We start from the raw sequence: 18,339 nt of genomic DNA on the forward strand, positions 1-18,339 counted from the left end.
GGTTTAAATGCCGTGCCCTTTCAAAAGGCTGCCGGTGCGGTGCTGGCCGCGGATTGGTCCCTGCGGGTGCCGGAGGGGGAGGTGCTGCCAATGGCAGCGTGGGGCGGGGCCTGGGCGGCCCCTCCCCTCCCAGCGCGGGCGGCGCGTCCGGCGGGGCTCGGGCTGAGCCTCCTCGGGCCGCGCCGCCGCCTCGGCCCCGCGGGAGCGCCCGCCGCAGGGAGGGAGGTAAGGCCGGGCCGGCCGGGCCCCCTGTCCTGCCCGAGCCCAGAGCTCCGCCTGGGCCCGCGCCCTTCCCCTCAGCCCGCCCGGCGCGACCTCACCCCGCGGGAGGCGCTGCTCTTCCCGGACACCCCCTCCCGCCGCCCCCGCCTTCCCCCGCGGGGCAGGGCTGGGGCCAGGCCGGGCCTCCTCGCCTTCCCCGTGGCCCCGCAGCGCAGTCCCGGCCCCGCTCGCCGTGGCGTTCCCCCCCGCCCGGCCCGAGGGGCTGAGGGGCCCCCGGCGCGTTCCAGCCCGGCCTCCGCGGGGTTAAAGTGAGCGAGGCGGCGGCACTGCCGCTTCCCTGGCCCCATCCCCCCGCCCCTCCCGGAGGGTGATCAGAAATCAGAGTAAAACAAATGGCTTAAAGCTGCTTTCCCCGTGATGTAATTCCTTTTTTTTTTTTTTTTTTTATTTTATTTTTTTTTCTTTTTTTTGGTGTGTGACACGTTTTGAATGATCTCTACTCCTAGTCCAGCTTCCCGGAGAGGCTCCCGTGCTTGCAGCGCTGGGGTCTGACTCAGTGTGTGGCTCCTCTGGCTGGAGAGGAGTGCTCTGGTTCCTTTCCTTTCTCGCCCCGTCTGCAGCCTGCTTTAGTAATGGGGTTAAGCCTTTGGAGGAAAAAAGGTGGGGTTTAAAATTACAGTAAACCATCTAAACTGTTCATCCTGCAGGGGCGTTACTCCTAAAGCAGTCTTGGTGTTCTAGGCTTCCCCTGTTGCCACAAGAGCTGCTGAGATGGCCCATCTGAGGAACCCTCCTTCCTCTTCCTTCTTACGCAGCAGCACTTGGTTAGAGTTGCTTAAGCCGAGGCTTTACCTTGCCTTTAGTTCTTAGCAACTTCCTAAATTTTGAATTTGTTGTGTGATTTTTTTACCATAAGGGGATGTTCAGCCATCAGGATAAGCTCTGTTCTTCCTTTTGGAAGTTGTCTCTCACAGCGTAGTTGAAGGCTGCTCTTCCCCCAGGCGTGGTGTCTGCTCTTCTGGGTGGACTTGTCCGTAGGACCTAAGCTTGCTCATGAGATCAAGTAGAAGGCGAATTGTCTTTGACCCTTCTAAGAGCATGTAATGTAAGCAAGCACCTGTCTCTTCGATTGACAGCTTTGTTCTGTGACAATTGCTACAAATGTTAGCTCAATGTCTCACAAGTGTTTTTTGCTCTCAGTTGTTGTGAGCTCATAACTCACAACAGTGAAATATAAGTATTTTGTAGGTGAGTAAACAGCTGCGGCATCCTGTGTGTCCGCTATCAGGTTCCTGGTATAAAATAGTAAGCCAGCGTGCAAGTTGTTAGAGGGAAAGGCGTGATGAGCTTGAAGGCGGGGGTGCTTCCTGATATGTTTGCTCAATTCAGTAATTTAATAGGGTAGAGATTCAAGCGTGCCAGCTTGTGCTTTAATAAAGTTTACGGTTATGTTTAGCAGGCTGGATTGAAGTATATATTGAAGCACAGTTGAAAATACATTCTTGACATGGTGTACCAAGAAAGAGATTTAGGGTTTTGGAGGAAGAAATGCCAGAAACCCTGGAATCATTCATAATCTGGATGTCACTGTTCCTAGAGGTGGCCTGGTCTCTGGTTGAAGTCAGATGTGCCTTGAAATAGATTTCCGATTTCGGTATGGTACATAAAAGTAAACCATGTAACGCCTCTCTGCATGCAGAAATGTACATCTGGATGATATTTTTATTGTAATAAATACAATCTATTTGGACATGTCTACTGTATCTGTAATACATCATAGTTGTGCTGATCATGTAGCTCAACTGATGAACTGGGTGGTTTCAGCGTTCTAGGGGTTGCTCTTTGAAAAAGAAAGAGGCACTTTAAGGGTACTGGAGATCTTGGGTGATCTGTATCTTTTCAGACTGTCATAGTGCTTTTTAAAGGAGACCTCACAATGCCTGTGGCTTAAGCACTGAGAGCTTTTGGAGGCCTGGGGGATTCTGTTAAGTCTGACCATGTTGGTGGCTGAAGTCAGTGTGTGTTTGCTTCCTTCTCAATGAGGAGTTATATTTTATACAGAGAGGTTAATATTTCCTAAATTAATAACATATTTAGGAACACGTAAATAAAAACACTACAGGAAGGGTTTTAATTCTGCTCAAAAGGAATTAAGAGAAAAAAAGTTTATGGGAGTCTTCCAGAGGAACAAAACTCAAGCAAAGAAATGAAATTACAAAAGTGGTTTGGCAAAGTGGTAGAGTTTAACAGCTTCTTTTGTGCAAAGAGTAAATATTTTTTCTTTCCTGGTCAAATAGCTGTCTGAGGAGCTGGCTCAAGAGAGAGACAGGGGAGTTATTAATCTTTAAGAAAGAGTTTGTTTCCTGTGGAGCAGTTAGTAAACTATCTTCCCTTAGAAGATGAATGAGGTGTTTATAGTAAGAAGCACCCTTTGTGCCTAAGAGAGCTTTCATGGAAGGTGAAGGGACGTAGGGACAATCCTGTAGTAAATAATATAATAGTTCAGAATTAGCAAGCTGATAAAAGTGATTTAAGAAATACATTTCTTTGAGCTGTTCTCTTGGATGTGGCCATTTTTCTTTGTCTTTCAGCATTTTGTGTTACCTTCAAATTAATAATTTCTTACCAGAAGTTTATATTTAATTCATGAGGCAGTCTTGTATTTAGTATCTAGCTAGATTCAAATGGGGGGGGGGGGAAATAATGTCAAAATGACACTACTTAATTTTTTTGGCATATTAGGAGCATCCCAAATAAGAATATTGTCAAGACGTGGTTTGTTTTTTTTTTTATTATTCTAATTATAAGAGTAGGTCTTCTGGAATTTGATTCCCAGCAATTAGCTATATTTTTGGAGTTGGTGCTTTTTTTAAGTGCACAAAATAAACATTTAGCTAATTTTAATAACTTCTTCTGATATTATTTTGTAGGTTTGGCTTCGTCTCAGTAACACAGCAATATTTATCTACCATCATTCTTTCCTTAACCTGAAACGAAAATGAGATTAGCAAAGTTTGTTCTTTGCAGGAGAGATGTATGCAGTGTATACAGCAGTGGTTCAGTCTTTCCTCTTTTCCATATGCTTTAGGCTTGTGCTCATGTTGGCAAACCTGTGGTGATACAGCTTGTTATAGCAAATGGGATTATTAGTTTGACTCTGGCCATCCTTTGCCAGCTAACTTAGAGACACTTCAGTTTTCTGTGTTTGGTTTTATATGTCTAATAATGTTTTAACCTAGACTACTAGGTGTGAAATGTAAGAAAGGATCTCTCAAATTTGAAAGTACAGCAGGAGTTCATTGCTCCATAAAAATGCCCTGCTAGTGTTTTCTGGCCTTAGTCTTGTGTATTTGGAGGTAGACTTGGAAGAGACTTGTTTGCAGTAATTAAGAGGCAAGTTCATGCCCAAGTGTGTTTTAACACTGCTTTGCATTTTTGCTCTTGCCCTTCCTCTGCTGTAACCTTCTCTGCTCCCTTTTTCTTTTTTAGCTGCTCTGCCCTACATTGGCTCTTGCTTGCATCTCTTCTACCAAAGGACTTATTCCAGTTGCTCCATCTACCCCTGTCTGTCCTTTACCACTTCCCATACTGTTCAGCAAGTCTGCTAGTGCTTTTTCTTTCTTTGAAATAGGGAAGAATTAGGGCTGTAGTCTTGCATTTCAATTCTACTGCTCTGGCCTGGTAACACATCCCAGACTTGTCACTTCAGGGAGAATTCCACCTGTATTTCTAGCCTGGGCTGAAACATGCAGAGATGGGAATGACTGCTTGAGATCAGTTTTATCTCCAGTGAGTACATACAAACAGGTGTTTACATGCCCTGAAATTGGCCAGATGTAGGTAAAACACAAGGCAGAAATAAAGGAAAAGGCATGTTTCTGAGAATGTAGCTGCTAATGTCCTCTTAAATATCAAAATACAGTATAACTTCTAATTTGAGAGAAGGATTTTTACTTTTCAAGAGGATTTGTTGAGCCTGATGCTAAAGGCTGCTATATATTGGGGGATGATAGAAAAGTATCTACTTCCTGGCTTATTTTATTCTTGGATGTATTCCCAATATCTCTGATTGAATTGGCTGACCTGTTCTGGAAGTGCCTGAACAGCAGTGCTTGAACACCATGGTTTTCTACCAGTGTTTTAATATAGGCCAAAATTGTTTTTGTAACTGAAGATGGACTGTAAACTCTATCAGTTCTATTTAGTTGCTTTTTAATTGTTTCTGTTAAGAGTGTGATAACCTGTACTGAAAGGAGAGGAGTCCATCTCTGGGGCTCTTGTGTCAGCAGTCTGATTCTAGCTTTTTGCGTGCAGATCACTTTGTAGGTTGTGCTTTTTATATGCTTGTATATATTTTAGAACATCAAAAATAGTGATGGAATTATTTCACTAAAACTAAGTCTCTTACATTGCAAATGCTGCCTGTATTTCTTAGTTAATAAATGTAGCAGAATCTTGCTTTGCCTTTAATGCTTTATGGCACCACTGCCCAAAGTTTTCATGTAGTGTTTTAGTAGAGTAGGAAGAGGATGTGATGTGTGGGTTTTTACTTCCATGGAACCTGTCTTTCTCAGTGTGCCCATTCTGATGGTAAGTTGAGGGAATATGAGTTACTTTGTGGGGAGGGGTTGGTGCCAACCAAGCATGAGGTTGTTTCCTGCCTGCGCCAGGTCCTCTGGGAGTTCGATTAGTTGTCTTTATGGCCACTCTTGGAGGTACTTAGTTATCTTTACCTGATGACAGAGTTTATAGATGTAGCCACATAATAACTTCAGGAACTGAGAGAAGAAGCTTTTGCATTTAAAAACTTTTGCATTAAAATATTTCTGACAAGGACTTCTGAAAGATCTGGTTTTACAGGTTTGCCTCTAGGTAATTCAAGTAAACAGTGTCTTAGTGTCTGCAATTATATAATTTGTGAATCTGTATGTATACTTTGTCCTCCTTTTCAGGTCATCTGTGAGGGTGATAATCAGTGTTAGTCCCAGTATTAATGCCTGTGTGACTGGCCTCTGGCTGAACTTTCTGCCATTCACCACAACCTCTTGAACCCAGCAGTGCTGGCAGTTTTCAGTCCACCTCACTGTTCACTTATTCAGTTGGTAATTCATCAGATTGTCTATGAGTATGTGATGGTAGATGTTGTCAAAGGCCTTACTAATGTGGAGGTGAACAGCATCCACTGCTCTCCCATCAAGGTTACAGTGTTGGTCAGGCACGACTTCCCCTTCATAAATCCATGCTGACTATTCCCAGTCACCCTGCCCTTCATTTGTACGGGAATGGCTTCGAAGTTTACTTGCTTTAACAGCTTCCTTCCACTCAGCACTGATGAGGCCACATCTGGAGTGCAGTGTCCAGTTCTGAGCTTCCCAGTGTGAGAGAGGTGGAGCTACTGAAGAGGCTCCTGTAGAGGGCCACCAAAAGGGACTTTCCTCAGAAAGACTGAGAGAGCTGAGACTGTTCAACTGAGAATAAAGAAACTCAGCAGGGTCTTCTCAGTGTGTATAAATACCCAATAAGGAGACTGCAGGGAAGGCAGAACCAGGCTTTTCTCAGGGCTGCCCAGTGACAAGAGGTGACTGAAAGAGAGGATGTTCCCTCTGACCATCAGAAAACACATTTTTAGTTAAATCCTGGCTGGTGACCGAGTCTCCATGGTTTGAAGAAGCCAGTCTCCAGTGGTTCTTTTCAATGTGAGGGTTTTCTTTTAAAGTTTGTTTAAATGTTTATTTTCCCGACCCTTTTTCACTGAGGATTAGTCTTCCTTACACCAGGTCTCAGGGCCTGGGGTTCCTGAAGGCAGGTCTTATTATTAAAGAAAACATAGAATACCAAAGTCCTTTTTCTGTCTCCTTTGTCACCAGGTCCCCTGGCCCCATTCAACAGCAGGCTCACGCCTTGCCTAGTCTTCCTTTAGCTCCTGATGCACCTGTAGAAGCCATTCTTACTGTCTTTTTTGTACTTTATGTCCCTTGCCAGATTCAACTCCAAATGGACTTTAGCTTTCCTGTCCCCAACCCTGCATGCTCAGAGTATCTTGATTTCTCCTGAGTAACCTGGCCCTGCTTCCACCTGTTCTGTTTCTTTGTTTGAGTTTTGTCAGGAGTATCTTGTCCGTTCATGCAGACCTCTGGCCATCTTCACTTAACATCCTGCACATAGGAGCATTCCTGAGATCACTTCCTGAGGAAGTGATCATTTAAATCTTGCCTCTTAAGATGTTAAAAATGGTGGAGTAGTAGCAGAATAGCTTTCTTTCCATCTTTCAGTTTTCAATTATAAACTCTTAGAAGAGGTGAAAGTAGTAAGCCACTAGAGCATATTTTGTGAAACAATGAACAGATGCCTGAATAAACAAATACCAAGTTATTCTCTTGCATCAAATCTCTGGTTCCAGGAAGCTATATAAGATTTGTTGGAGCATCTGATGTTACTTATTTCCCCCCTAAATACAACAGAATATGATTTATCATTTTGAAAACTATCATCCGAAGATAAAAGTGTTTAGGCATATAGATGATTTTCTTATGTTTTTGATACCTGTATAGACAGCATTTCAGGATTTATGTCAAAATGCTTCTGTTTTACTGCTTTGATAGTCACCACACCTTTTTCTGTTTTTGCTTTTCCAGACATTCACTGGGCTATAATGAATTGTCACCAATATGCTCTTCCATTGACTATTGAGAGTGGGATAGAGGTTGATACTAATATTCATAAAGTTGGTTTTCTTAATTCTTCAAAACTAGTGATAAAATTTTCAGATCTTCCAGTCTTTGCTGGTGCCCTGCAGATATTTGCAGGTTTATTTATTCAGTTTTGCCAATTGGACGCTTGACTTGAAAGCATTTCTTTAATGCATCTGCATAGTTTCTTTCTTGTTGAAATGTTATTAAGAAATAGCTGCTGACCTGTATCTAAAAGCCTGTGACTCATTTGTCCAGATTTTAGGTTTTTACAAAAAACAAAGCTGACTTTTCAAAGCAGGCTCACAACCTTCAGAGTCAATACTCCACTGCCTTGTACAGACCATGGCATCTGGGTGGTCTGTGAGCTTCCAGGTGGCTTGGTTAGAGCTGCTAGGATTCAGGAAACTGGTGAATGATTAATTTCAACAGTCTTGTGGCTCTCCATTGATAACCTCTGTAATCCCCCAGCCCTTTTATAACTACTGCTGCTCACTGTGGAGGGTAACACTGCCTGGGTTTGGATATTCCTGCTATGTCTTCATGTTTGGAGGCTGTCGTATGTGTATCAGTGATCTTGTAATGGGATAATCTTTTCTTTGGAAGCTGCCTTTTTCCAATGAAGTAGAACTCAGCAGGAAGCTGAGCTGTGTTTGGGTGAATGTCTTTGCTCAAGGAACTTTGCATACTGGAATAGTATTTTTAGACTTGCAGAAAGTAGTAAGAGTTGGCTGGTGAAGAAAGAAATGGTTGGCTACTTTGGATGACCACCTACAACGTTTCATCTTCCCCTTTGCTAAGCAGAGTTGCATTGATAGCATATTAATATGTTAACTCTCCTTAAAATAGAGAAGCATCCATTTCCTCTGGAGTATGCTGCACCTGATTCTGTCAGTCAGGAGCAAGTAAAATGGATGTTGTCAGACCAGTTTGAGAAGCTTTGTGTGCTGATACAGTGAGTACACTGATAAAACTGTAAAACAGTTGCAGAAAATGACTGTTGGATTTTCATGTGGTTGTCAGATTCAGGTTGTATCTGTTCTCTGCCCCTTTTTCCAAAAGTCAGCATTCAAGAAGTTATTTCTCACTTTGTTCTCAGCTGATGCTTTGGAATACTAGTGAGCTCTGTAAGGGCTCATGAAATTACAATTTTTGCATTTGTCAATGCCCTATTAGAAAATAGAGTTCCTGCTTTCAAGACAATGACAGATACTGTTGTAATTTCCTTCTGTCACTGTAGGATGCCTGGCCTGTACAACCTGTTTCTTGTGCTTCTTGAGTCTTTGAATTCATGCCTGAATATGAAAAACTGGCCCATTGCACTTTAAGTTTGGACATTTAGAAGACAAAAATAAAATAGACTAATACGATAACTGCTTGCTCTGTTTTGTAATATCTTGGAGTTGGTCTCTGCAAGTGGTTTGGGTGTATGAGTAGAGTTTCATATAATGATATGAACAGCCAAACCCCTTGCAAACTCTAGTAAATAGTGATTGTAGACTTAAAAGTATGGCATATGCAGAGTTTGAAAGTGGGAGGGTAATGCAGTGATGCCACTTCTATTTGTTTTACCAGGGTTTTACTGTTGCACTCCCAAGAAAGCAAAATTCTGTGCAACTTTGAGGAACATTTTACTTTCTGTAAAGATAAAGTTGTATCTTTTCCAGAAAACTCTCAAATGGCAGATCAGGTTAATAACAAAAAGCTGGTTTGAACACATTTCTGCAGACTTCTGTCCTGACAGTATGTGACACATTGGCCTAAGGCACAGGACAGGAACAGTCTAGTTTTGGAAAGTACTGTTGCTCCCAGAGTGCATTTTTCTCTGGTGGATAGAGATTTACCAGTTATCACCTGCAGCAAGATGTCAGGAGCAGCTTCACTGCAATTGTCATGATATTTGTATTCAGTTCTGTCCTTTGTCCTCTTTAAGGAAGAATCACTTGGTCTGAGTGGAAGTCATCTCTATCTACAAATTTGCCAGACTAGTAGATAATGGTTCTATCTGTGGAAGCAGGAAACTCAGCTACAAGAACTGGGAATCGTAATAGCACTAACAACCAGTCTTATCAGGAGTCATGCTGCTGCTTTTCCCCTTGTTCTTGAGATGATATTTGGTAGGAACAAATTTTCATTTTGGGCTGATGGATATAAATTTCATCTTGCAGGTGTGACTTGTTGGTTAATGCAATGTCCAGTTTGTGGTCCTTTACTGCAGAAGACATGGTGGTGTTCCTGGTGAGGCAGACGGGCTCTGGCTGTGGTAGGAGTCCTTAAGGCTGCTGCTTGAACTTAAGGCTGCTGCTTGGAGGGGTTGAAGGCAAGACAAACTCAGGCTTTGTAGAGGTTCTCAGAGAGACTACAGAAATCATTGCAGCTCCTTATCTGAACATTTTGGAATACTGCTTGTAGGGTCTGATCAGTTCTACTCTGGGTTTCAGTGCATGCCTAGGGGTCAAAGGGATAGGTTGGTGACAGGGCTAGGGTTTGCATCAAATTAGGGCTGGAAAACATTTTCAGCAGGCATGTTAACAGTGTATTAGTATACTAGAGGCAGTTATCTTGTGAAAACATGCTGGTCAATCTTTCTGCCTTAATATGAAGAGGAGGGGTTTGTTCAGAAAGTTGTGTGGCCTTCCTAGATGTGTTTTGGAACTAATGTGGGCCCTGTACTTTGTAATGTGTGTAATGTTTCTGCTTTGGTCTATGTTGTCATCTGCAAGCATACAAAAAAGTTCTACCATCATTCTTCTGAACAGTTTACAGTACCTTGTGGTCTACATACACTTCAGTTATTACTTTATCAAAATCTGAAGCCATGTAACACTTAATATTGCTGCATCTTTCTTGTTTCTGGGAGTCCAATAAATGTCCGTTTTGAAAGCTTCCTTATTTCAAACCATTGCAGCGTTTGAGTTAAACGTGGAGGGGACTGTAAGGGCTCAAGTTGCCAACTGTGAATGCCATGAGATATAAAGGGGCTTTAAAGAATATGTTACTTTGCTTTCGAGGCCTAGAATAAAAAGATCAAAAATCTGCTGGTATTTCACCTGAAACTTCTAGGCACACTTTCTAGAATAGCCACCATTTTAACCACTAGCTAGGGAGGGGGCTTAAGGCTAGTGGGTTTGGAAGACTTTCCAACAGTTGCTAAGCCTTCAATTACATCACTTATAAGGCATTCATACCAGAAGCTTCTTAAGTTCTTTTTTTTGCAATGTGCAAAGCATTTAAATGTTGTCAGAAGTTCCTCACCCAACTGTCAAAACAGTATTCTTTTGGGATTTAGAAATGTGGAGTGCTTGGTCTGCCATGGTGTTTTCTAAGGACACTAAAATCACAGTGGCTTGAAGTGTAGTTGTAACTGGGCTTGAGGGCTGTGGTCTCTCTCAGCAAAATAAAGCAGCTCTGTAATAAATTTATTGGTAAAATGTTTCTCTTAAGCTATTAAAGAGCATCCCCAGAGTACTTCTTACCACTTGCATTGCAGTAAATCTGTACACTGCAACAATTTATACATTGGCAACCATTGTATGACCTTGCCATATAACAAAGCACTCAGTTCTCCTCAAACTTCCCATGGGTACACGTGGAATGAATTATAGTAATGCTCATTCATTGTTTCCACGAATGTCCAGTAATACATTTTTATATAAATTTATACAACTAGCTGATGTCACTCTGCACCCAGAGCAGGAAGGCAGGCAGGTGTACCATCTGACTGGGTAATAGTACAGCACACTCCCACAGAGGTGCACTGCCACTCCAAACTTTTTGCCTTCCTGTGACCATGAACTCAGTCCTATTTCAATATGAGCTGTCAGATGTCTTTCAGAACTACACAAGGCACACAATACAATTTAGGAGCAAGCACATTAACTGGTGTAGATATCCCCACATGTCTTTGAAAGGTTAAGAAAAGGTACACAAATATCCACTGGAATTCTCCAAACTTACCTTTTCCTGGTTCACACTCCTTTGTGCTACAGTTCCTGGCTGCATCCTGGAAGCCCTGGGCATTAAATAGGCATTTCTGGACCATGCAGATGTTTTGTTTGTTGTGGTCTGATAGTGATCCTAAGACTGCTGGTCAGGGTGAAGTGCCAGCAGTACCACCTCTGACTACATCTTTAAGGCATTCATCTGCTGCAGAAGCTTGATGGAACAGCTGTGCTTCACTGTTAGCTAGAGAAAAATACAGCAGTTACTTTAAAACTGCTTAGATTCCCTTCCGTAAGAACAGGGTGTTCCAGGAAGCAACACAAAACTGTAGCTGAATTCAGATATCTATAATTTCAAGCACAGTTTAATTGTGCACACTGGGTAGTGTCAGTTCAGTGTCCAAATATAGGTACTTAAGTGGTTTTTTGGTTCCAGCAGTGGTATTGAAACATTCAACCAATTTAAGTTGTTACAAGACATGAATGTATAATGAAAACTCTTTTTAAGAGCAAGAATTGCTTATGTTGCCACGTAGCACAGAACAGGTCTTAAAGCTTGTAGATACTTGTTTTCTGCTGTAGATATCATCTTCCTTTCCTCCTTTTCATGAGTGATTTGCCAGAGGTTTCTTGCCACTTTGTGTACATATTGCGAGGACTTTGCGGGTAGGAAGTTCTTTTAAATGAAAGGGATGTGGTGTATCTGATGTACAGTTACATCTGCATCACCTGGCTGCTTGGAGGACTAACTTCAACATGGGAATTAATTACATTAGAAGGGCCCAGGGACTGTGGCCATCCCTTTTATAGATCTGCTGCCTATGCTGAGACTGGAGATGTGGTTTTTTTAGTATGATGGTCCTACATAATTATCTGATTGGAAAGGAGCAGCCCAGGAGGCAATAGTAAATCGTATTGGAATCGCAGTATGTGTAGAAAACAAGAGGGGAGTCAAAGGTGTTAAGACAAAAACTAAGCAGAACTGATAGTGCATAGCAGTAATCATGGGCCCAATTGCTACTAGGTTGCTTGAGGGCATTCCACTTAGGTGGAATTATTGTTGCAATTAAACAGTAGTCCTTGGCATTAAGTGTCTTCAGCTTTAAATCTCTTCCTTGAAGACAGTCCAGTTAATTGGAAAATATGTTATTGCCTAGTTTTGTATTATTTATGCCATTGACTATAATGCAATTAAAAAAGGACTTAAGAAAACCTATGCAGTGTTACCCAAGATTTTTTTTTCTTTAACTATTCAGGCAGGCTCTGTTTCTTCTGCTCTAGCTGTTATATGAAGCAGGTACAATAAGTATATAGTGATATGTATCAATATGCATCAATCTTTTCTGTGCATCGTACAGAATTTAGTAATAATAAAAAAATCTGATGCTACAAACACATAACTTTTTTCTTTTTTTTCCCCCCCATTAACACAAATAGAGGAGTGGGTCAACTTTTTGTTAGAAGTTCTTTCACCTCTTTTTTGGTGGTTAAAATTGCTATGATTCTTAGTGACCGAGACACAGTTGCAGTGAGCCATGCGTCATGTACATTTTGAGTTCAAATCAATTCCCATGGAAATATGTACTTGGACACTGTCATCCTAAAGTTCATAATTGCATGCAAGGCCTTGTCAAAGTTTTGAAGTATGTGAGCTGTCTTGAATGGGGACAGAACTTCCGCTCTCAGTTGTTCACTCCGGGCAGTGTAATGAGTGCTACAGTGTTTTGTTGCACCTCTGTTAACACAGTATTGCTGAACTTTAACTCCTGCCTTCATAGTCATCAGCAGTGACTAATTTTCTTAGTGTTGTTGCTTAGCCTGACTCCGAGCAAAATACAGGAAATGGTGATAGAAGGTCTCAGTTCTTGATCTCATAAGTCATCGTTGATACTTTGGTTTACATGAAGACACTGCTTGCATGGGTCAAGGAGTCACTGAAATAATGTGCTAAAGTGATTTTGAGCCTCATTGGTGCATTTCAGTGGGAAACAAACCAGCTTGCATTAAGGCATCACAGGAGCTATTTTGGAAATTTGTGGAATATTTAGATCTTTACAAATCAGTTTAAGTACAGCAAAGGTAGTGTGTAGTTACTAGTCCATGTCTTAGCATATGAATATTTTTAACTAAGCATTTTGTAGTATGTATGTGTACAGGATAACAGGCAAAACCAAAGTAACTTTCTAACTGTAAATCTTGTGTAGCTGTGACATACTGGCTAATAAAGATTTTGAGCCGTATTAACATTTCCATATTTATAGTTTCACCATTTGTGAATTTTTCTTACGTGAACATTGGGAGGGTAGATCTTGACAACACCTAATCTTACATGTTTTGTAGACCAAAATTTTGTCCAAGTTTCTTGTATATGTTGAGCGTGTTTCTTCTGGAATTACAGCTCTTCCAGGATAAAACATGTAACTAGTGTTCTCACAAACATTAAGAATGTATTTTACATCTGGATGTATTGAAACACAAGTCAATCATGTGACTGTCTTATGCCTTAGAAAACAGCCCAGCTGTAGAATTAAGTAAAAAGATGATCTTATTGAAAAACAGATGGCTTGCAAGAACTGGATTTTTCTGAATAAGTACAAGGGCAAAAGTGTAATCTGACAATGTTATTTTTATTTACTTAGTTGATGGTAACTGTTTTTAAAGCAGTAACAGATGCATACACTGTAACTGTATAACCCATCCCATAGGAGAAGAAACAAAGCATTCATTTGGAAGCATTAAGAATATGGGCATATATTTCTAACGATTTTTTTTTTGCCAGTACATTCTTTTCATTAGTGAAAACTAGAGAGACATTTTCAGTATCAGTCTTTTTTTTTTTTTCCCCTTTGGTTGTTTACTCATTCAATGTTTAAGAATTTATTCATAACCAGTTGCATTTATTTAGATGATTGTACTTTTCATATGGCACTGTGTCTACTTTAAAGAACAGCAAAGCTTACAACAACTGGCTTGGTAGATTCCTTGAAGAAAATAGATGTTTAGGAGAAGCAAGTAGCCCAGAGACTGTAGACAGGTAAAGGGTACCTACCTCCTGAAGGCCATAAAATCCATCTGCTAACTGATTGTGAAAGAAGAGAAAAGGTGTGAGAAGTAAATACTAGAATCAAAAAACTTGAGGCTTATGGAAAGCTTATCTCAGGAATACTGTTCTTGTTAAGAAGGGAAGGTGACAACCTATTTCATTTGCTTTACCTGAGAGAGGAAATGTACAGGTTTTTGAAATGAAAATAAAAGTGAGTTTGTGTATGAAGTAGGAGAAGCTGACCTGGGTAACTTCACAGGCCTCATGAGTAGGAGAAGCTTACTGCATTGCAGCTTGGACCACAAGAAACAGGGTGAATATAGTGGAGAAAAATCCCTCTGTCATGCTTTTCCTGTAGGTCTCTAGCTGTTTTTGATTGCTGTCACTGTTACTTTTCCTCTGGTAAAAGACAGAGTGAGGGGAGAAGAGAAATAAAGAAGGCTAAGATAAGGATGAAGACTGTAGACTTTAAAAAGAAACAGAGCAGAGCAAGTTCTGATCTCACTATTCCTCTGGGAGATGGTTGGTGTTGCTCAGTACAATTTGTCAGAGATGGGAAGATATGAGGGAATATTGTAAGTTTTTGTTTAATTGAGAAACTGGGGAGAAAGACCTGTGACTTTAGGGGATCTTGAATCCAGGGAACAGACATTAGAAAAGGAGGGAGGAATGGTAATCAGAACCTTGTAAGATGGAACTGGAAAAAAATGACACTGTGTAACCAATATATTCGTGTTCCAGGATCTCCTTCTTCTGCAGAATGTGTATCTGGAGATGTGGGCTGCTGCTGGAGATGGTTTTCTTTACTTGATGTTCAAATGGAAAACCTAAGTGTGCTGATCCTTATATTTTATATAGAAAAAAGTGTACAGATTATTAACTAGCAAGAATGGACTGCATGTGAGGGGTCCAAGTTGTTTTGGGAGAGCAGAAAAAACATAGGGCAAACTGTATCAGTTGTGCTGTGCATTAGACTGATTCTGAACAGTATCTTGCCACAAGGAGCAAGTATATCAAAGCTAGCTCTTAGGGAAGGAAATAGTGTGGGTTATGGCTAAGGGAGTTCTTGGGAAACATAAATTTACATTGTATTTTATGTGGAATGCAGTCATAAGTGGAAACAATATGGGCTTTTCTATCATTAATCTTATTAGTGCTTTCTGTAGGTCATTTTTGTCAGCATTGTCATCGGTGTTATGGCAATACTTCAGATCCTGTTTAAAAAAAAAAAGAAAGGCTTCCTTGTTATAACCCCTCTATAATCACAGGAGGTCCCACTTCCAAAAGAACTTGCAGCTTAAATAGAAGAACAGAAACATAGTGGAGGAAGAAAATACACAAACACAGTGAACTAAAATGACATTTGTATTTAGTGCAGCTTTTGGGGCAAGTTTATAGAGGAAATGGAAGAAAAAGGAAAGGGCAGTGGTAGAAGAGGAGAATTAATAGCAAGAAGAGAAGGGGTGGCGTACAGCAAAGGTGAGAGAGGTGGAGGGAAAGGGACTGAATCAGTAACTAATTAGTCATTTATTTAGTGGGAACATTTAGATTAATACCTTAGGAGTGATGAGAATGTTAATGTGGTTTCCAAGTGACATAATGTAGGTGGTTTTCACAAGAAAACATAGCATTCATTGTAACTGTATAAGCTGAGTTTTTCTTAAAGATCACAGATCTCTTCCTCCGCCCACACTGTTCTTACACTTCTTGATTTCATGCTTTCTATTTGCTATAGAATGTATTTATCTTTTTAGCCACAGTCATAAGATTCAAGTTTAGAGAAAAAAAACCTTGATCAGTGGAAGCAAAAGATCACATTCTGTGTAAAACTGGTCATATCAAGTGTAAAATTGTGTTCTCCTACACACAGATTGGAGAACTCCTGTCAGTTGCCTAGAGGCATTAAGCTTGTCCCTTAAGACCCTGGGCTTCTTAACATATGTTGATATAAGAGATGATACACTTCCTTCTCTGCAGTAGAGGGGAAAAGGACTTAATCTAGGCAATCAAACTAGAAGAAAAAATTGCAAACCTCATTTGTGTGCATCCCACTCATCTGTCCTCCCTCTCGATGAAGCCAAGGAACATATCCCACAACCACCTACTTATACTCACCTCTCCTTGCTCTTTGCATGGCTTGAGAATTCCCTCATCTTCCCCTTGTCTGCCCTTGTTGACCTGTATCTGTCCTTCTAATACTGATTCTAGATCTGCATCCCTCGCCTTCTGTGCTAGTGTGTGCCAAGTAGATGTGTGGAGTGGGAACTATTATGTAATAATGAGAACATAACGTAATTAGCATCTACAAGGATCTGAATTAAAGAAGATTCAGTGTTAAGATACTGCATTGAAATATAGTGAGTCCTTGAAGCAAAGTTAAACTTGGATGGATAGCTCTTGCTGTGGGAATTCCTAACTTGATTGGCATTGTAAAAGCTCGGCAAACTTTTGGATAGCTGGTTTACTACTGTGTAAAGTAAAAAGGAATAGCTGAAGCAAATAAGGCTTAGAGGACCATGTCAGTTCTCTTTGCTGCTCAGTCCTTCCTGCTTTACCCACCAACTTGGATGCTTTCAATCGACTTTGACAGTGGGAGAACTCAAATAAGTTGAGGTGGCCCTTTTGCTAGAGAAAAAGTTGTGTTGAAAATAGTATCTGCTTGGTCTGTTTGTTAGTTAGTGAACGTGTGTGCTGATGTTTTTGCCCAACATGTGCAGTTATATTGAAACCTGCAAAAGAAGATGCTGCCTGTCTGGTGTGGTCATGTGGGGTGGGAACTGAAAGCAATGTGGTGTTTCAGAAGAGATGAGGAAGGTAACAGAGCCCTGCAGGGATTCTGAGGCCCTTGGAAAAGAAAGGTAGATACATTTCCAGAAGAAATCAGACTTCATATATTCTACCTCATGTAGGATATTTTTTTAAAACTAGCACAGTTAAATACTTGAAAATTAATAGAGTGTTTGCTCAGCACTGTGACCATATTCACAGTTTTGTAGCAAAGGTTGCAAGAGGTAGGTGTCTTTACAATGCTTTAGGATAGATTTTTTTTCTGTCAAACCCAACTGCAGCTCTAGGTAATGCTGCAGTGAACTCCTTGGTTGGCATGTGAATATGTAAAGCTGGGGGGATCGTTAATGATTAAATGGATTATTTTTTTCTGAAGTATTATTTGGGAAGATCTGTATTTTATCATCCAAGCCTGGCATTGCTTCAATAAGGAAATGTGTTCCTGTGATGTAGTCAAGTTCTCTAATACCATAGATATTAGTTTTCTTAAATAAAATGCTGAAGCAGTCATGTTTTTAAAAATAAAACCCAAAACAACAAAAACACATGCACTGGGTGGCAGTTCTTTAATACTTTGGGGATTTTTCTGCAGGCTTCTCATGGTTACCTTCTAAAGCAGTTGGGTGAACATGCTCACTTTTTAAAGCTGTAACTCAAGAGGAGGCATATTTTTCAGCTCATTAAAATACTATTTGTGTGCAATGGGGAAACAAGTTCAAAGTCTGACACAACACAACTGCACTTAGATAGCAGTATTAGAGAGGGGATGGATCATTTACACCGCTCACTGCCAGTTTTGGCATGGTTCTTTTTGCCAAGCCAGCTGATACACTATATTTGGAAATGTGGCTGCGTTCTGTGTTACCAAGCTTATTCATCACTGCTGTCAGTGTTACTTGCTCTTTGCAGAATGCGTTCAGGAATTTTCAACAACGTTCATTTGAAAGAAAACATGGCATAGTATTTAAGAAATGTTCACCGGAAGACAAGCAGAAAACCAAACTCAAAAAGGAAAAAAAAAAGGAATCCAAATCACTTTTCCACTGAAATATGTACTGCTGCTTCTTCAGATGTTTATCAAGTTTACAGTTCATCTGAAGGATTTTTTGGTTTTTTTCCACATGTTGTGCAGCTATATTTTATATATATCTATTTTATATGTATTTATTGCTTCTGTTGTCATGCATGTACTGGCAAACAGCCTTCTTTTCAGTGCTGTGTGGAGAAGAGGGCTCACTTTATTTCTTTCTAAACAATAGTTTTAGTCACTTGCAAAAAAAGATACTTAGTATCTGAAATTTTATTTAAAATTAAAAAAATACTGGTTTGTTTTTTTCTGAAGATGCAAATCTTTCTTGGAATTCCAGGATTTTTTTTTTGAGTTGAAATTTAACTTTAAAATCTATTTCATGAACTGAATTACAAAACATAGGTTCACAAAGGAACCACACTTACTTTCTCCATATTAGGTCTCCTGCTATCGTTGTAACTCATTTCCTGATTAAATACAGCAGGGCACTGCTCAACTAAACTGTTTTTTTCTGAGTGCGAAATCAGATTATGCTTTCTGTTTGTTTTCAGAAATTTTGAAAAAACTTTCATAATCTACGTTTTTATATTTTATAAAATGTGATTTTTTTTTTTTAAAATGCTACAC

The 18,339-nt window shown here is 40.4% G+C and overlaps 1 protein-coding gene across 2 annotated transcripts in view; it reads left to right on the top strand.

The window, feature by feature from the left end:
- The first annotated feature begins 96 nt into the window (after positions 1-96).
- Positions 97-18,339, top strand: part of SETD3 (SET domain containing 3, actin histidine methyltransferase) — a 65,280-nt gene continuing 47,037 nt past the window's right edge. The window contains exon 1 of one of the 2 annotated variants that reach the window (XR_007900155.1): positions 97-225. The gene's annotated coding sequence lies outside the window, so the exon portion shown is untranslated. The remainder of the gene's footprint in view (positions 226-18,339) is intronic. The other variant, XM_051769574.1, reaches the window with a different exon arrangement.

The sequence above is a fragment of the Manacus candei genome, unplaced genomic scaffold (genome assembly GCF_025592945.1).
Source record: "Manacus candei isolate 608988 ecotype Guabito, Panama unplaced genomic scaffold, ASM2559294v1 h1tg000109l, whole genome shotgun sequence".
NCBI lineage: Eukaryota > Metazoa > Chordata > Aves > Passeriformes > Pipridae > Manacus > Manacus candei.